This window comes from Lampetra fluviatilis, chromosome 13 (genome assembly GCF_964198595.1).
Source record: "Lampetra fluviatilis chromosome 13, kcLamFluv1.1, whole genome shotgun sequence".
In the NCBI taxonomy this organism is placed as follows: Eukaryota; Metazoa; Chordata; class Hyperoartia; order Petromyzontiformes; family Petromyzontidae; genus Lampetra; species Lampetra fluviatilis.
The window spans coordinates 4,900,911-4,922,174 of NC_136287.1; the positions used below are offsets into that span (position 1 = coordinate 4,900,911).

General features: G+C 43.4%; 1 long non-coding RNA gene across 1 annotated transcript in view; it reads left to right on the top strand.

Moving 5' to 3' along the window:
• Positions 1 to 14,603, top strand: part of LOC144935305 (uncharacterized) — a 36,712-nt gene extending 22,109 nt beyond the window's left edge. Inside the window, exons 2-3 of the long non-coding RNA XR_013637290.1 lie at positions 13,534 to 13,611; positions 14,588 to 14,603. This is a non-coding gene — a long non-coding RNA (uncharacterized LOC144935305). The remainder of the gene's footprint in view (positions 1 to 13,533; positions 13,612 to 14,587) is intronic.
• Positions 14,604 to 21,264: the final 6,661 nt, after the last annotated feature.

The window sequence follows — 21,264 nt, forward strand, 5'->3', positions numbered from 1 at the left end:
AAAGATATGCATTGGAATTGCTGGTTCCTTACTGCACCCAGGGGGAATGAAGGAACTTCATCTATCAGCTGGGATTCACAACGGTGCCTGTTATCTTCACTTTGGCGCTCATCTGTTTTGCCGCATTCAATATCTTAATCTGCATTTTAGGTGTGGGGGTGGGGGGGTTTCAATAGCCTGGGAGCCTGAAAGAGTGCAGCTCATGATTTCCAGGCCAATCCAATGTCAAATTGCTCAGCTGTGATGTACCCCAAGTGGCTGACTAAATTCTTGGGAACTGTCACTTTTGTTCAGCTCTGTGCCGGCAATATGTCAAAGCGCCTTTTCCTTCCTACTCAATGAATTGATATAATGTGCCAATGCTGGCTCAGCAGCATTAATGCAATTTCCACTAACCATAACCTTTAATTTACTGCTCATGGATGTGATACTCGTGTTAAACTACGTAGACATCAGCAAAAAAAACAGAACGAATGCACCTGCTTAAATGTCACTGTGACCTTTTTTTAAAGAGGTGTTCGCTAAAGGTAACATAGGGGCTAAAATACAATTGGCTCATCTCACTGACCTCGGCTAGCTTTACTATCAAGGGTCAATTGAATCCAAATTCTCAGCCAGCCAGCCATAAAAAAAACACATTACAGGATGATGTTTGCACCTGGCACATCATGTTTTATACCTAGCAGCAAGTCTATTTACAATATCACATATTTGTCAATAATACTGCCCTTAAAGAATGAAATATATAACTCGTGCCATTTTTTGACAATGGTCTTTCTTCATAGCAGAGAAGTAGAGAGGCCAGAAATATTGAGCGAATAACAGTTGAGTGAATAATAATTGAGTGAATAATAAATGTAGCTTGAGACTGCAATATACACCATCAGCTAATATATATAACTGCTATTGGCCAATTGGCCCATTTATGAAATGTTCCTGAAAATGACTCAAATAGGATTACACACAGCAATATCGCCCCCCTACTGCAAAAAGACTTGGCAGGACCCTCCTGAAAAAGAGTCCTGAGACTCAGTGAGAGTTTGCTGGCAAACAAGCATAGTAATCATAATGGTAAAAGAACCTGATAGACATTTACGTGTCAGGCAATATTGGTCATTGCCCATAGCATTGTGCACTGTTTGTTTTTACCTTCAGGGCAATGCTATTGACGACCGTCTCGACTATTTTGCTCTTTCACCACTGCCGATGCAGCATCACAAGGCCCTTGCGGTTAACACAAAAAAGTACAATTCTCCGTCAATTCGTGATAGAGATGTATTACTGTTGTGATCAGTATGGACTGTATGTATGCACATATTGCCATGTGTAACAATATGGACTGTGTTTTATAAAAAATAATAATAATCAAACGTGTTTACACTCATTTCCAGAGTTTTTTTTATATTAGTTCATAGTCACTTTTCAATCCAGAGGGCAACTTGTACATTCCACGCATATTTTGACCTGAGGAATGCAGTTGACCACAAAAGGCAGGTTGCCCTGTCTTGGGTGTTTAAAACCATAGTGGTTACGTAACCAAAATCATAACACGATGAAACAATTATCATTCCTTACCTTCAGCTCATGTGGGATTGTAGCTTTTAATTACGGTATCTGGCGTGGAGTGCTCTGCAAAATGTCATCACTGCCAATAACTAATTCAGAAAACTTGGCTTGTATATTCTTTACGTCCTGGTTTATGTATCTTACCATATATATGTATTTAATGTGTATCTGTAGTTGTGTGTATGGAAACAGTACATTATACCCGAGAGAATACCATGTCATATTCTACAAAATACCATACACATGTAATTACTTACATGGCATTCTTTACTTGTACACATAGAGTGAGCAGCTCACAAATCGAAAGGATGTGAGTTCAAATCCTGGTCGGGGGTTTACTCAGCCCATCGTCGCTCTGGGGTCTATAAAATGCATACCACTTTGATGGGAAAATCAATGGTCGTTGTCCTATGGAAAATGTGGAATTTCCCCCCATAGGATCAGGGCTGTAAGGAGAAGCTGAACACTACCTCTGCTCTTTTGGGAAATAAATTACTTGGACGTGACTGTGCGCCTTTATACAATGCAAGATATAACTTACATGGCAATCCTGTATTGTATATAGTACATTTATATAGAACTCGCCTTTTGCCCGTCCTAGGACGGAAGCTGTAATATTTGCGAAAAAATTGTGCAGAGTATAATTGTATCTTGTCTAAATTTAATGGCAGTGAATCTTGCACGAAAGAATGTCATCAAACACTACACTGCATTTCACTCTAGCACTGTATCAATGGCAGTGAATCTTGCACAAAACAATGACATCAAACACATCACTGAATTTCACTGTTGTACTGTATTAATGGAAGTGATACTTGCACAAACTATGTCATGAAACACCTAACTTCATGTCACTGTAGCACTGTATTTAACTGACCTTCAATTAGTCATTTGCCCATCCTAGGACGGAAGCTGTAATATTAAAGATATACATTTACGTTTTCTTGTGTGAGTGTACATTTTTTTAGGAATTGTTGAACGTAAATACATTTTTCTTAACTTAAAAAATGAAACCTCGGCATACGATATTTTGTGTGAATCTCTTGTACTGCATTAATGGCGGTGATTCTTGCACAAAACTGCGTCATAAAACACCTCACTTCATGTCACTGTAGCACTGTATATAACTGACCTTCAATTAGTTCAAAATCACTGCTCTTATGCTTGATTTTCTTCTGCTTTCGCTCGCTGGAGTTGTAATCAATTTGAATTTGATACAATGTCTGGAAAATCACGGAGAAATGTAGAAATTGTATCAAAAATTTGAAGCAAAAATTAGACTTACCTTTTGCTTAAAGTGCTGAAGAAATAAATAAAGACACCAAATACACTTTATTGCTGCGTATAATTATTTATTTGATTAACTTTCAATAAAGAAAAGTCAAATTTAAAGCGAATGTGAGTAAAACATAAATTATTGCTTATGATAGTAATGACGGTGGGGGAGGGGGGGGCTCTTTTGCAGTGACGTCACGTATGCATGTTGCACTGTGCTGTGTATATTTATTTTTTACCGTCACTTTCTGTAAAGAAACCTCATATTCCGCGTGAGTGTAAAAATTCACCCGTTCATGATTATTTTATTATTAATGACGGGGGTGGGCATGTGGAGTGACATCACGCGCATTACACACATTTCTGGGCTATTATAATAGTAATACCATGCATATCCGTAACATGTGTAATTACATAGTGACATCTACTGGTTGGAAAAGGGAAGCACGAGTACAGGCACCACCATAAACATCATCCAATCCCAAAGGGAGAGGTATCTGGGCCAAAGGTAAAATTTGGGGCTGGCCGAGATACTCCCGGAACCGGTTAGAAGATTCCACAAGAAGGCGTGGCCGGAGGCGGAGCCTAGCCGCGCCTGCGGCAATATAAGCGGAGGCGGAGGAGGACTCGTGGTCGGTGTGGGGAGCCTTGGGTCCGGACTGTGTCGCTGCTCACCGTCATCTCTCTTCGTCATTTGGCCTCATGGCAAATCTCTTGCGAAGTCCCACCACTCTCGCCGGCACGCCGTCAACCAGCGGCGAGGCCGGGAGTGGGTGGACGGAACCACGCTGTGGGATTGATCATGTGTAGCTTGTAGGGATGCTAATATCTACATGTGTACTCGGAAAAGAAAGAGGATAAGGTTGGCCTGTGGTGTGCCCGAATGTGAATAAAGAAGAGAGTACCCTCTACACGACATGTCGCAGAAGTCGCTCGTTACAATGGAGTCAGAAGTGGTTTAACAAGAAATACAAGTTAACAGAAAATGTCTAAACATCAGAAGAAGTGTAAGCCACCGGTGGCGTCTTCCGAGGATGATGTAAATGGAACCCAAGACCTGCCGACCCCGGGAGCCGTGGTCCCGGTTATGGAAACCACGGCCGGAGAGGTCACTGCGCCGGAGACGGTCGGCGCGGACGCAACATCTCCGCACCAGCAGCCCGAAGACGGCTGGAGGAAGGTGTCGGAGCAACTGGACTTGTTGCAGGTGGTGGTTGTGCAGCTGGTGTCGCTCATCACGGCATCTACAGTGGCGGGGCGCTCAACGCACGCATTGCCGGGAGGTAGTGGAAGTTTCGGTAGGTTCGTCTGCAGGTTTGACGGCCACCATTACGTGTGCTGAGGGGAGCACGCAGCCAGACGCCGCCATTTCAGGCGGTGCGGGAGAGGCGCGGATGGAGTCCGCCATTTTACAAGAGACGCATGGTGCGCAAGGTGCGGCGGCCGCCGCTAAGGACGTGCGGAGTGGGACCGATTGTACTCGCAGACTTCCTCAAGTTAAATAATTCGTCATGACAGGCGGCGACTGGAGCGCCTTCACTTGACGATTCGAGGCGGCTTTCCGTTCAGTACATTGGACGGAGGAGGAGGCACTGGTCTCTCTGCCAACTGTTTTAGATGTTCCTGCTGAGAAAAAGTCCACACTTAAAGGTGCTTATGCTGAGATGGCGGACACGTGACGCAAATTTATTCAACATAGGCGAGGAGAAGCCGAGACGCCTCTCACCTATTGTAGCGCGCTGATGGCATTAGCGGGAGCAGCTTACCCTGGCGTGAATCCGGAGGCCCTCGACTCGCTCGTCATGGAATGAATGTTGGGACTGGCTAGAGACATGGGAGTGGTCTTACCTGTGTGTGACGAAGACATTCAACCGTCCCGATGGGCCGCCAGGTGTCTTCAGGCCCACGAAAATCTGCAGCATTGGTCTCTACTGGCGGCGTGGATGGGGGACCCCAATCGAGATGGGGAACCGAAGGGATGTTCGCCGAGCAAAGTTGGGGTGGTTCAGGTTGGCAATGCGTCTTCGGAGGGGGACGTCGCTGCTGCAGTTCTGCAATGGAATCGAAGACGGGGGGACGCTGCTCACCGTCGATGGAGCTGGAGACCACATCAATGCGAGGACTGGGTGGCGCAGAGGCCGCCTTTGGCCTGCTTCCGCTGCGGCCAGCCAGGGAACTTCGCGAGGGGATGCCACAATCGCTCTCTGACACCGACCGCTGCTCCGGCGCCCACTGCCCCTATGATGGCTCAACCTCAATCCCAACAGGCGAGTCGGTACACATTGGACATGGGCATCATTGGCCAAGTGGATGTCTGCATTGAAATCGGTGAAGTAGCTGTGCTTGGGCCTGTCCTGATCTCAAAGTCACTAGCTGTTCCCTGCCTTTTGGTTACCAATTTTCTTAAAAGGATGCCTATTAAAATCCTCGTTAATCAGGGTTGTTTGAAAATTCCGTCGGGTTGCAAATCGTTGTTTTTGCCATCGTCGCACCAATGTTTGGCAGCAAGCATCACCGTACAAGCTCTTGTTGACGTTGCGGTGGAGATCCCGCCGGGATCTCAGATGCTTGTACCACTGCGCTATCATAAGGAAATTAAAAGTGTTGATTCGATGGCTGGGGTCCTTTTGACCCCATCTAATACGGTGACTCGTGGACTGGCGCTAGTTGGCGCACAGATGGTTCTTCGCTCCGACCAGGCCCCGTTATTGCAAGTGCTTAATGTGGGCAGGGATACGGTTGTGGTTCAAGCTGGTACGGTGTTGGCTCACGCCACAACCGCGTTTTTTGAACATGATGCCGTTATGCCGCAGAGTGTTGTGGGTGCTATTGACCGCATTGGGGTCACAGATGAGATGTGGGCTGAAGCACTGTTTCGGGAGAATTCGCAGTTGTCTCCCAAGCAGCGGAACGACTTGCGTTCACTCTTGTGCGAATTCTCCGACGTTTTCAACAAGAGTGAATTTGATATCGGTCGGACCTCCCTGTTGCATCACCATATCGAGGCCGGTCCTATTCATCAAAACTTTTACCGTTTGAGCCCAGTGGAAAAAAAAACGTGTGCAACGGGTGGTCGACAACATGTTGGCCGCCGATATTATTTCTCAATCTAATAGCCCTTGGGGCGCACCCGTCGTGGTTCTGTATTGACTTCCGTAAGTTGAACAAAGTTTCTGTCACAGACGCGTACCCGCTCCCGCGCATGGACGACTCCCTGGATGCCTTGTCCGGCATGCGGTTTTTCTCTACTCTCGATTTGTCTTCGGGCTTTTGGCAACTTCCTCTTTGCCGATTCGTTAAAGCCTAAAACCACGTTCCGCACGTCCCAGGGACTCTTTCAGTTTAATTGCCTTCCGATGGACTTGAATTTGGCTCTGGCCACCTTTCAGCGACTCATGGAACTCGTCTTGACTGGCCTGCAGTGGGAATCTTGTCTCATTTATTTGGACAATGTCATTGTGTTCAGCCGCACTTTTGACGAACATCTCCGACGTCTGCGTTCCATTTTTGTTAGGATGCGCTCAGCCAATTTTAAATTTAAGCCAGAGAAATGTCATTTGTTGCAGAATTTGGTACACTATTTGGGTCACATTTTTTGTGCTGAGGGCATCGCCATGGATTTGGAGAAAACGGCCTGTGTTCGCGATTGGCCGACCCCAAGTTTGTGGGTGATGTGCACAAATTCATCGGGTTTGCGTCAAACTACCGTAGGCTCGTGCTGCAATTTGCTACGGTCGCTAAACCCTAGCATGCCTTAACTGCTAAGAGCCAAAGGTTCTAGTGGGGACCGGAGGAAGAGGCTGCGTTTTTAGCCCTTCGTGAACGGCTGTCTGATGCGCCTACCCTCGAGTATCCCGATTTCTCCCTGCCATGTATCCTGGACACTGACGCTAGTGACACAGGCATAGGCGCCGTTTTGTCTCAAGTTAAGAACGGGGTTGAGGTAGTCGCGTACGGCAGCCGTGTCCTCTCCCCCGCGGAACGTCGTTATTGTGTCACTCAGAGGGAATTATTAGCCATTGTTTATTTCATCCTCTACGGAAGGTGGAACAACCTTCTGGCCAACTTTCGCGATGGCTTGAAATCCTACAGGAATTCTCGTTACTTGTGATATATCGGAAGGGTGCTCGACATTGTAATGCAGATGCCTTGTCCTGGTTGCCTCAATCGTCTCGTTGTCCATGTTTGTCGGAGGCTGGTCATTGTAGACCCTCTGTGTTGCAACCGGCTACCGTTATGTCTGAAGTTGCTGATTCAGCGCCCACTGGGCCGGTTGCACCGGTTGATAGCGCGTTGCAGCTTGCACGCTCTGCTTGGGTGCACGAGCAGCTGAATGACAATTCCTTACGGATCTTGCGGCGTCGCGCGGTAAATGCACGGGAAACTCCTGCATTGGTTGATAGGCCCCGATTGATCCTTCATGACGGCCTTTTGATGTGGAGAGAAGATATGTTGGATCGCTGGCGGGTTGTCGTCCCCACCGCTCTCCGGGGTGACCTGGTTCGTGCACTGCACGAGGATAAGCTGTTGCACCTCAGTGTCCAAAAATCCTTGTTGACATTACAGCGTGATTATTATTGGCCAGGGATGACAGTCAATGTTTACAGGTGGGTCCAAGGATGTGTTGAATATGCGCAGGAAACTGCCGCAGCGGAAGTCCCATCCGCCGCTGTAATCCATTTCGGTTAGACGTATCAATGAATTGATGGCACTTGATATCCTTGAGCCCTTTCCGGCCACTCCAAGAGGGAATACATTTATTTTAGTGGGGGTAAATATTTTTCCTGATGGCCTATGGCTTGGCCGCTGCCTGACCAGCCGGCGGCCTCCATTGCGGAGGCATTTTTGTATGGTTATGTGAAGGACAAGGGAGCCCCTGAGCAGTTGCTCACTGACCAGGGGCACAATTTCTCGTCTAGACTGCTGCGTAATGTTTGCGATGCTTTGGGTACTAGAAAAAATAGGACGTCGCCGTACCACCCACAAACGAATGGGATGGTGGAGTGCCTGAATAGAACTTTGACCTCCATGCTCTGTCAGACGGTTGACGCTGGGCAGATGGATTGGGATTTGCATGTGCCGAGTGTACTCGCCGCATATAGGATGGCCCCTCATACTTCCACGGGGTTTTTGCCGTTTTTTTTCATGTATGGGAGGGAGAATGTGCCCCCTATAGATGCCCAATTGGGTTTGTCATTGCATAAAGGGAAGTCCGGATTACCTGAGCATGTGCAAATTTCCTTACAACGCATTTCCACGGCTCGAGAGGCGGCCCTCCACGGATTACCTCTTCATCTCCAATGATTAGCCTGCCAGTGTCTGATGTGTCCGACGGGCCGGGGATGATGCGTTCAGAGGGCGTGCGTCAGAAAGACTGTGTCGTGCCGTCCACAGCATCCGGGCCTGTGACCGTGGACGGGGCTTGGGACCTCGCTGGGATAAAGGATGTGCCTGCTGTTGCCGAGCCTGCTGCTTTTGTGCCTCCTGTGTTGCAGCCCGCGACTCCGGACGATCCGGTGGTTGGCACACCACCCAAGCGTGAGCAGGAGGCTGTCCCCGTTGATGGACCAGCGTCGTGGACTCGGTCCAAATGCTTGCGGTTCCGTTGATCCTTGCTCTGGGATTGCTCGGGAATGTCGGAGTGTCTTAGGGTTGTTGCGTTTTGTTCCCTTCCTCCGTCTTACCCCTTTATATATCCCCTTCTCTCCATGTTCCCTCATTATTGCGGGTAAATTGTTCTACAGGTTGTTCCGTCCTTTAAGGCACACGCCACGAGTCCTGCTTTTATACCTCTTTATTGGCAATCTTATTCTGCGCATACGTGCCCTTACATATTAATTGAATATTAGCCAGGACGGCTACTTTTTTATTAGGGGGGGGGTGGGGGGTGATGTAATGACAAAGTGACATCTACTGGTTGGAAAAAGGAAGTACGGGTACAGCACCATAAACATCATCCAATCCCAAAGGGAGAGGTATTTGGGCCAAAGGTAAAGGTCGGGGCTGGCCGAGATACTCCGGGAACCGGCTGAACGATTCCACGAGAAGGCGTGGCCGGAGGTGGAGCCTAGCCGCGCCAGCGGCAATATAAGCGGAGGAGGACTCGTGATCGGTGTGGGGAGCCTTGGATCCGGACTGTGTCGCTGCTCGCCGTCATCTATCTCCATCGTTCGGCCAAGTGGCAAATCTCCTGCGAAGTCCCACCACCCTTGCCGGCACGCCGTCAACCAGCAGCAAGGCCGGGAGTGGGTGGATGGAACCACGCTGTGTGATTGACCATGTGTAGCCTGTAGGGATGCTAATATCTACGTGTGTACTCGGAAAAGAAAGAGGATAAGGTTGGCCTGTGGTGTGCCGGAATTTGAATAAAGAAGAGAGTACCCTCTACACGACATGTCACGGAAGTCGCTCATTACACATGTATACTGTATACGCGCAGGGTATCCTGCATGCATTGTGTACACAGTACATTATATACAGAATACCACATACAGAAATATATAATACATATAACAATGGAGCACTAAAACTACAACTAATGCGACTGAGTCTCATTTCAACACTTAATTTTTACTTTCTAATTATATTATAGAATAAATGCACCGATGATGATGTTAACGGTAGCTTCACTGACTAATAATCCAACATGCCTGGACCTGTAGGTGCACATAATAATATGCCAGCACCTTACCTTTTATTTTCATTACCCATCCCCTTACATCACTCTCAGTGCACTGACTTCTCTGAATTCTAAAGGGATGTTTTCAAAACAAAGTATTCATACTTGGCCCCCTCTAAATGGATATGCCAGCATGCGAACACAGTCACACCATGCACGCATAAGTAAAATATTCCTCAAGATACCCACTTATATATCTCCAAGGCCATGTTTTTGAAAAAATGTGTATACATTCTTGAAGTGAAAACAATTATTCTCTTGCAGCTAATTTGGAATGCATCGGTAATACAAATGAAACAAAAGGAACGTGGCACTTGCACAAAGACCACGTACGTGGTATATGAGCCCTAGCAACAGAGGTCCTCGTAGTGTCTGCCAAGGTTTGTGTTTCCTTTTCCTCGATCAGAAGAGAGCCAGTCCTCCTTCGGTCTTTTTGGAAATATTGTGAAGGTCGTCAAGCTCGCCAGGACTACATGCATATTTCATGATGACTTTCCCTGCGTTGCGGGCCTTGAAGTTGGTGATGACACATGGTCCACGTTTCCCGAAATAAAGCTCTCATCATATGAAGGTCACAGTGTCAGTAGCACGTTTAATGACCAAAAATGGATTTCAAGAAATGGCGTGTGGGTACCGGTGTGACATTTCTTTGTACTTTCCCAGACCCGGCCATGCTTGCAAATCAGCTCTAAAGTCGCTCGCCATAAACAGTACCGTATGCATTCAATTCATGATGTTACTGAATAATTCATTGGTATTGTCGTGTGAGCATGGCTTTGCAGGGGAGGAGTGACTCTATTGCATCCTTTTTATATAAACGTGCCACTCAGTTTATGGATGGGGAGAAAGCATTTATAAATGTACATATGTACACCGCACATCGCTCTAAAAGCAATATATTTGCAAGCGATGTTTTAAAATTCTAATGATTTTTGCAATCTAACTTTTGCGAAGTTTTGTAGATGCGTAGAAATAATAAGAATTTTGTCATTGTAACTTTTCCTTCAGAATTTCTGGAGCAATTCATGGCGCAGTTTTACAATTTAGCAGAAATGTATTTGCTCATTTTGGTCATGTTCTTGACAAAATACTTGCAAGCCCCATCTCAGTGTCAATTTTAAAGTTATTTTTTTTTTACCGTGTTCATTATAAATTCACAGCTGTTCAAGCGATAATGGTTAGCTATGCTAATATCAATCTTGAAGATGATGTGGATATAAATTAATATATAAATATGACATTAAAATTGTGTCCTTGTGACATGGTCTGTTAATTTTACTAATAGTGGCAGGCGCTAAAAAGAGAATTTCCTGCTTGAAAAGTGGTGTACATTTTTTGTGAACACTGGCTGGTTAATTATTTTCCAGTACACACCATTTGTCTTCACCCACACCGCTGAGTGTATAAATGATGGCAGTGATTTCTTCCAGTTGAAAATGGAGCTTTCACAATACATACAACATACACTCCTGTAACCGTATATGCCTTATTATCATATTTTTGGTTTCTTTTTTTTACTACACTATATGTTGCAAAACGTTGCATGTATCAGCTTCTCGCTTGGATTTTTTTCTCTCTCTCTCTCTCAAAATCCTTCATAATGTAAACCATCGTTGCAGTGTTTGCCTCCAGAAGGTGTTTTTACTTTGATGCAACCTTCACCGTTAAGCTTTTTTGTTCCCCCATCCCCCCCCCAAAAAAAAAACTGGTGCATTGAGAGAGAGAAAGGGCTATCCAGTGAATACCGATAACATATTTTTAGCCGGGCGTCCACACTTGGCCTTCCATGTGGTCACGCAACGGCTCCCACTGAGCAGTGGCCCAGAGGCTTGTTTGAATTGGAAATTGCCTCGTAAAAAGAGATGCTTTGTCTGTTCAAGCCGTATGCGGAACAAAGACTGTGGGGCAGTTCATTTAGCACACTGAAACGAATTACATGAAAAAATGGGGGGGGGGGGGGGGTGTTAAAGATGGCCCAAACAGAGGCGACTGTGCATAGCAAAGCCAGCGTTCTGAAAAGATTTGTTCGTAATCAAATTTAGATCGTGAAAAAAATACTCGTTTGACTTGAAACATTAAAATCAATGCGCTAATTATAACTGAAAAGGTGTATTTGCTGTGCTGTTTATTAAATATGAAATGCGACGGAAAAATCTATATTATTTTCTGCTCGAAATTATGTTTGGAAAGACATTATTGGTTTTTATAAAAAGGCAATCTCAGATCCCAGATTAATATATGCGGCTGTAATCTAGCATATTTTTTTTTATTAATTCGCTTGGCAGCGAATTATGTTTTGCTTACACGTACAATTTTTTGTTTGCAGTTGCAAAGATTCCATCTCTCAATCCATTCGACTCTTTCTTATAATGTCCTCAGCAGCTGCGTTTTCGTAACTTACAAACGTGGGGCAATGATTTCCAAACGGTCATAAACATCTTGAAAGTGAATAATGTTGTTTAAGGTAAACGTGTGACATCGTACTGCAGTGGTGTTATAATTGAGTTTATAATAGCACGCGGTGTTTTAATTCACCGCGCTGCTCCACGATGCTGTGTTTCAACTGTGTACAGTTAATGGCTCTCCAATGCTGTTTAGTCTAGGGACCATTAGTGAGGGCTGAAACGCCACAGCCAGTGCCAAATGGATTACAGGTTTCTACCTTCTCCTTCTGACATTTGATCTATGCAATAAATCATTCACTCCGGCCGGCAGCGGGTAATGAAAAACTGTAAAACTCATTCACAAGCAGAATGATATTGAATTACAGGGCTTCTCAAAGGAGCTGTCGTGAAGGCAGTGGCCTGCTTGTGTCAGCTACAATCTGACCATAACCGAGGTTCTGACAGCTGAAAAATAAGGTGGTGTAAACATCATAATTTCGTAATTTACTTATTCTCTCCATTCACTCTGCGGCTTTGACCGTGAAAATACATCTTGTTAGCTTATGAGGCTGGCGTACAGTGCGGCGGTAAAGCATTGCAGCCAGTGATGCTGGAATGTCAATGGTGTTGTGCGCTTGATGCAGGCAACGCCAAAAAATACGAACGCATGCGACCCGCTCATCCAGAGCACAGTGACGCGACGTTACACACATTGTTACTAGAGACGCGACCAAATAACGAACTAAATAAATTTCAGATGCGCCCGGTAAATTGCAAATGCAGTGCATAATGCACCGTGTTAAATACGGCTTGTCTACAAAGCAGTGCCATTACGTGAGATTCCACGTCGTTATTTTGCTTCGTTGAATATAGACCCCCCCATACTTGTGCATATTTCACTTCGATACATAGCTTGGTAGCTTAGAGGTACTATTTCCACTTGGTATCATGAGCTGACCAACTGAGTATCCCACCCTGTATTGAGTACCCCCATCCAGGTCTCACAGATGTCATGGTCTCCATGGGCTGTTATCTGGTCATAAATAAAGTTAATATGTATATATTTATCTCTCGATCTAGTATATGTCCGTTCACCCACATAAACCACGTGAGAGGAATATAAATGTCAACTTCATTGTTAAAAGACAGGGGTTTGAGGCAGAAGGAAGTTTTGTGTTATTGTACGGGTCAGAGAGTTGGACTTTTAACAAAGCAACTGGAAAATAAGTTTCTGACCTTTGAATACAGGCACTTGCTTTGACTTTTATGGGAGGCTAAGGTAAAGTGTCTTGGATGTCCAGATAAAAAATTGACAACAGAGTGGTGTAGATATATAATCAGGAAAAGGAGGTTGTGGGCAGTGGGACAAGATTGCAGGATGAAGGAGGACAGGTCACCGAGACAGACATTGGAGGGGCACCCAAAGGTCGCCGTTGAAGGAGAAGACCTAAAGCCCGCTGATGGGATACAGCAAAAGCAAACATTGCAGGTCAGATATCGACTTTACAGTAACCACGAGATCTCGAGTAAGGAAGTGACGGCGAGGTGCGGTGGCATCAATGGCATTGGCCGCGATGACCTCTTGACCCTGACCCCATTACAATCTCTCTTTTTTGTTGCATTCCAAAGAGGCAAGCATCGCAATGTGAGCTGCTGTCCTCCAGGATGGTGGACGTTAAGCTTCCCCTCCTGCCCATTCGCACAGCGGTAATGAATCACGCGCACACTATCAGTAAACACTCTCGCTCCCTCTCTTATACAAACAAGATTACGATATCACATGTGTGGTACATAATAACTATTGTCATAATGTGAGGGTGCTTTTTTATATTTATTGATAAAACATTAACTTGAGTGGGAGGGTCAAACTTAATTTCATGAAGGATCTCCTAAATGCATTTTTTCCCCCGTGATACTTGTCAGCCTGCCTTGACAGCAATAGGCTCGAATGCGAAAACACTCTTTTTAATTGTATACGTACAGTGAGCAAGATAGACGAGTGATGGTCAAAAGAGGACAGCCGTGCACCTTTTGACCTCATCTCGAAGTTCAAGGAAGTGGTATTGTGCTGCTTGATGCATAGGCCTATTCTTGCTTCAATCTGAAAGCTTAATGGAAGCCCGCACAAGATACAGAATGCAGAATGTCATCTCCTCTCCAAAGCATGTTGAAGACTTGTCTGCCTGTGTGTGCCCTTGCATGTGTATTCGTGTACACTGACGACCTTTGTACTTGTGTGCGTGTGTGTGCCATGCAAAATGAAGTTGTTAATGAGGGCATTGATCTTTGTATTGTCACAAACCACACTCGAATGTTTATTTTATTTACACAATTTGTGTTTGTAATAAAACCAATGTGGGCATCAAAATACCATTTTCAAATATACTTTTAATTGCCCTTATTCGTTATTTTGTAGAAACACCATCGTTGAAAGTTTTAATCATGGAATGTTGACTTCATATTATACACAAACTGATCTTGTGCTTTCTTTGCCATTATACAAAAATGAACATCTGTATATATATAGAATTTTGCCATCAGAATATACTGTACTGTTTTCATCTAATCAGCGTTGATCAAACCACTTCCGGATGGAGGCCTTCTCAAGCCATCACCATCGCTCATGCTTCTGCGGTGTAGCAATCCATGTACGTATGTTGAACTTCTTTCGCACCATACGTAGCCAACCGCGCTGATCGGAGGTGCCGGGGAAGGAGGAAAGTGACACCTCTGCTGATTTCATCGCTCCATCTCCACAGTGGTTCATCCTGCCGGGTGCGTCTCCATTCTTTGGCTGCCACTCCACCGTTGGCCTCGACCACAGGCCATCATCACTTCTACGGCGTGTCATGCCCACACCCACTTACTTTTATTAACACCAAACGATATTTATCTAACTTGGCTATGTCATCTATAGAGTATTCCTGTGCTCTTCCCTCTGCCTCTGATTAAACACTTTCTTCTTCTTCAGACACTCTGGTATGGTACACAACAGAATGTGTGTAGCTTAGGACAGTTATTGAAGGTGGACCGACATCGATATGATTCAATAACGAGGCGAACAAGAGGTTGGAGTAATGTTTGAGTGCTTTTGAAATACTGAACTTACTAATTAAATCCTGTACTGCAATAATTCAGTGTTGAACATGAAGCGCATCTTCATTTTAAACTTTTGACTACCTCTCGTGGGCATAGTTATTTGAAGTCACTGTCATTTTGCTAGTTAAATTATTAATCCACGGTTCATTAATTTGTATGTACTATTAAGATGCCCAACACCAATCGTCAGCTATAATGCCGGATAATGTGCCACATGTCCGCATGTTATCTCTCAAAATATATATTTAAATTCGCTGAATACTTAATTCATGCAAATTTCACGTAATTACAATCTGCATGTCACAGTGTACATTCTCTGAAGGTTTACATTGTTGCAGCGATGTAATGCGACTCAGATCAATGTGCATAATTTCCTCGCCATTTAATTTCACTGCGGCGTACAGTATTTAAAGCGCGCGAGCTTATAGGGTGTGGAATTCACAAAATGGGCGCTTGTGTTTTGGCAATAAGCAAAAAACGTACTCAACTTGATTTAAGCTACTACACAAGTTGTTATGAGTTTAAGTCACGTAGGTATAAAATAAAATAAATCACGACGTTTCGGGCCGAAAGAACCAAAGTATGGTTTCCTGCAGTCACGAAAGCTTCAAATCAACATTATTATGAGTTGTTCGTCAAAATGTTTTAATTTCTGAGGCTTAACTTTAATCACAAGATGCTTAGCAGAGGCCACAAATGAGTTGAATCAGCCCAGGAATCACACTACCTGGCGTGGCGTGTAATTAATTTCTCCTCGTGTGACACATTGGCCTTGTAATCGGCGGCGCTAACTCACAGCACTCTGCTGTCTGTTGCTGGCGGGCCCCCTTGGCATTTTGTTCCTTTGCGCCTGTGCTCAGCCCCCATGATTTAGAAGAAGAAAACACATCTTGCCTCCCCCCCAACAGTCCATAAGTCTGAACAGAGAATTTATGTATTGTTTTGAATGTGTTTGCATTTCATAGTTATAATGTAATGCGGAAAGTTTGGGCTAAGAACCTGTTCTGTGTACATGTCTGTGCTCTGGTATGAAATATATTATTGCCAAGGCCTTTGTTATTCTAACACACGTTCCCTTAGAATCCATCCAGTTCTGTAACATACCCCCCCCATCCCAACAAATTTGCACTTCAAGGATTGTTGATAAATGGCTTTGGAGATATCGGCTGTTTCATATAGAAGGAACAAGATATAATTATTTTTAAATTCTTAAAAAAGGTCACGGTGGGGGAATGGTGACGGAGCATTTAGCACATGGAACCCAGAAACCTGAGTTAAATTCCTGGCCACAGCTAACATCAGTAGTGAGTAATATCTTAAATAGTCCTGGACCTCTCATTCATAAATTTACAATGACCAGCGTGGTGAAGTATGGTCAAAAAAGTATCGTGACTGATAGCAAATTATTACTGTTTAATTAATAATATAATGTCATTGAGAAGTGCTAACGTGAACCTAGAGTATAAACCAATGTCATGTTGTCTGAGTCAGTAGATATTCAACTGGAAACATTGGCTGCTCTAAATATGTTTACTGTGTTTGGCTCCAATGTTGAAATATACTTCGCTAAGATAATTATCTAATTATAAGCATATGTACCCATGCACATGAACATGCTCGCACACAGTGAGACATTTATAGGGGTAGATTTTTTAATGGATGATTTTTAATAAGCCGGAAAATTGTCACATATACATTTGCGTCATATTATACAAGGGATGGAGGTGGTGGAACGGCGGTTGTCCCAATGCACTATGAATCCGATGATCTCAATCCATGACCCTTGACCAACTCACACTGACCAGTATGGTGAAGTATGGTCAAACAACCCCCATGCCCAACATAACATGAGGAGGCTTTCATTCAGCAGTAGATTTGCAAAGGATATGCGATATTTATTCTAATACAAATATCTTGTTCAAACAAAATCACATTTTTGTTAAAATTATACTGCCGAAGATACATTTCCTGGACGTATTTCCTCTGTCAATAGTTATTGGTCATATCGATGTGTAAAGCCTTCTCTGCAGTGTGCAAATTTTTATAAAATATTATTTTAGTGAAATATCAACAGGAGATGAAAGTAGGTAATGTTGACCGTAAACATTTGACGTCACAGTATAAATTATTGTTGACCATTCGGAATATTAACAACACACACGCAAAAAAAGTAAACATTAACTTCACGAGAAGTAATTCCTCGTGTACCGCACATTCTTTCGGCAGTCATTAAAATTTCCGGGAATGCTCGAAATGTCCTTCCTCGCATTAACACGACTGAAACACTCATTGACACCAACGGCATTGAGGTGCCATTGTAAAGCGTTTAAAGCAGCGCTGCGTGCCATACGAAAAGACTTAGCGCCCGTACCGAACAAAAAAAACATTCTCCCGTTTCCTGAAACTGGACTTCATTAAGTCATTTTTCTTTACGGTTGTGTATCGGCAAATAAAACAGAGCGGCGCATTACAACTCAGAGCTAATGTTGTCATAAACGTGATTTAATGCTGAGAGTGGTTTCTAAGAGTATCTAAAGAAATGTCCAACTGGGAGATGGTTTTGGGTTTATGGTTCGAGCTGCTGCCAGTCCATGGCTGCCCCATCAATACCGGCAATGCACACTGCATGCATGCATAAGCATGACTGATTGATTCGCGCGCAGAAATGTTATCAAAATAAGGTCACGCATAAGGGGAGAAGATACATTTTTAAAGTAATTTTTTGGCTTTTATTATGGCGGTTTGATATTACTATCCACAAAGAGCTTTTGTTTCGGCGTGCACAGACATGAGTTATCGATTCTAATTTTCTGACCTTAAAATGCAGCTGGATGGATCAATGGATACTGTAATAAATCTTCAGCGCGGAGCATGTAATTTCATTTGACAAAATGAGCTTGGCATTTAGCTTTTTTGTAAAATATATTTATTTATTTACACACTCATTTTATTTCTTACTCAAATGAAAGTGCTTAATATTTCAAGCTTATCCCCTGCACATTTATAATTTAAATCAATTCCATGTATGCCCGAACAGCATCTGAGCCCCTCTTGGGCCAGCTGCCAAGCAAGACTCACAACAGCCTCCACGGCCAAATCCTGCACGAGAATGGCGCTAAGGGCCCTGCTGAAATGTTTTTTTTATTTTGTCCACGACTGCGGAGTGGTATTTTCTGTTCTGAATTAACACCTTGTTTAATTTTTTTTTTCACCTTGGCCTGCACAATTTTTTATACGGCGTATTAGAGAAAAACACAGAACAGAAAATCTTGAGTTTCCTTCAACGGGGTACGTTTGGCAGACAAGTCCATCCAGTGCGGAGGTGATTATTTTTTTTTCATCCTCCTTCTCTCTTCAAGTGCTATAAGCAACATTTCTGGCAGCGCTTTGAAGTGGTTACTCAGTGGTGATTGACAGGTCTATTGAAAGCCTTTCCAACAGTGCAGCGCCGCAGTGCAGAGCTCATGCTCCTGCCACTGACGACCGCTGCCCGTTGCAACGCGTGAGCATCTTGCACACTTTCCGCATGCGAAATCAAAACTTACAGTGGGATCGGGGTGAAGGGCTAATGTCCCGTGACATTTGATAAAGTTACATGGCGAAGTTTTATTGCACGCTGTGTAGTCAAATTTAAAACAAATGTGTGATGGTGCTGCCGTTTGTACCATGTGTACGTTGCGGCTGACTTGTTGACCAAAAAAGTGAAAAACGCGTAAAAGTTGTAATGTTATTGACTTTACACCACTATGCGTAAAAAAAAACTATACATCAAATAGGCTTTAAAAAATTCAGCATTGCATCACAACAGCCATGTCAAAAGAGAGACACGTGTAATGTATCAGCTACCATTTTCTCTGTGTATCTGTGCTACATGACAAGTCCTGTTTGCTTGTTTGCAAAAAAATACAATCGTGATGAGAACAATCGAATTGCATTTATACATGCAAGATGTATGAAATTATATAGGGAGCGTATTTTTAACCTTTATGGGAGACTCAGGTTTGTCCATGCTGCACTGACAAAAAATAATTTAAGCAAGGTCATCTGTGCCTCATACTGAAAGACTAGATTGACTTTGAAATTGAAAATCCAACCAAACTCTGGATGATTGACTGCTGTAAGCAGACGAGTTAAGAAGAGTGTGGTCACCATAATGCGACCTATAAGACGTATGCTGTCACAATACCGCAGCTTTGAAAACCATTGTCGGTTTATTTTTAAATGGCCATTTGAAAAGAAAGGTAATATATTGTTTGTTTTATCTCTCTATTACTTTCAGTTTTGCTTTTATAGATATCATTTACACTATGAGACCTCCTTTACCAGTGGCAAAATAGTGTAATAGGTTTTTACCCTTTCAACTGGTACAAAAACTGACACTTTTATACAAGGCATCATGTTTGCAATAACCACAACACAAGCAGTCAAAATGCAAACAAAAAGAAACAACTCTGATGATGATAATGATATACACTGTCCTTGAAGTTGATTGGTCCACACCCGAGACAGCTTTTCTTAGAGCCTAGTCTCCATTGGTGTTGGACCAGATGACGCCAAACGGCGTACAACTCAAAGACAGCGCACTATCAGAGTATGAATATGATGCCTTGTATAAAGGGGTCAGTTTTTGTACCAGTTGAAAGGGTAAAAACCTATTACTTTAATTTATAGATATCGTTAATGTTAAAAGGACAATGTGTGTATTTTCTTTTTCGCTTGCCAACAAGATGTTCCCCCAGTAATAACAGGCACATGGAGTAAGTCATGGGCCAGAGTGATTTAAGCAAAGATAACTTTTATGATAAAAACTTAAATAAAAATAAAAACTTGAAGGTTTTTATAGCGATGTTGTGTTTTCTTTGTGTTGCTTGTTTTGTGACAGCTATATATGTCTACATTGCCACGAAACTAAATTCCAGTTTCATACTGACAACAATATCCACAAAGGCAACTGTGTGGGCATATTGAAGACCAAAGCCATACTATATTCGAGTGCTGCAACAACGTCTGCTTTTGAATGGGCCATAGTAAAACAAAAAACAAAATACAAAAATAACATGGGCCATTTAACGGCGAGGAGAAGTGAAGTAAAATGAATAAGGTTGAGTCCCAACAAGTGGGCAATGTGTGGAACGTGTGTCCCTTGAAGAGGCATCAGGGTGGAATGTCAGAAGAAGGTCAGAAGCCATTTGTTATGGGTAATAAGCAATGTGCCCCGGCTAGGTTACTACTTTTCCTGGGTTTTCCCAAGATCAACCTCTCTTTTAGGTAACCGTTCTTGGAAATCTGTAAGTCATCCCATGGCATTAATAGTACTGAATTTTCGCAGTTGTGCAATAACCCACCACTCAAAACTTTTGCATTTCTGTGTAGATCTCCCCTCTTCTGGTATTTTGAAATATTTGTCTTCCCATGATGCGCCCCAAACATGTTTATGTACATCAAAGGAGGCAACCCTAATCCTGGCTCACAGTAGACTAATTATGTATACAGTCATCAACATAATTATTTTGTTAAAGACTAATATTAACAAGGTCTTAATATACTTCCTGGTTCATAGAGTATAATTTCGGTTTATTTAGGCCCTTGATACTAATTAATGGCAAACGTGCTGATGGACTGTTCTGGTCAAAAATGTAATTCCATTTTAGTTTGTGGTTTATGAAATGTGCAAACCACATTCATTGAAAAAAAATGAGCCTAATTTGGAAAATGGTTACTTCCTGCCAAGAACACATTTGCCAACAATATGGCAACCAAAGCAGACATATTGGTCTGCAGATGGAAATTTCCAAACAGACTGACTTTTATAAGAGAACATACATGGCAAGAATGGATCAGCATGTGAAGATGAATGCAGGGTGTGTATAAAGTGTCGCAACGCAACTTTAGGTGGTGATGTAGCCCAGGAAATTGTTGCAGAGGATCATGGTTCGAAATTCAGCGACCGTCATAATTACTACTGCGAGTGTAATAACCACAATAGTACTACTACGCGCTGCCTATGTGGACATTGCAGATCCCCTGAACGTCATTCAAATAATTATGTCATCATGTGCCAGCGGTCAGAGTCCCAATTTGCCAAACTTAGATAATTACCCACGAATTACTCAATTGGGACAATAAATAGCAATCATCGCCCTCGACACGCAGGCTAATGCCGCAGATCACTCTTGCGAATAAAACTATCTTGAGTTCTCACCTCCAAAACACTTTAGTTATGACAACACATTTTTACATATGCTCATGAGTCTGTGCATT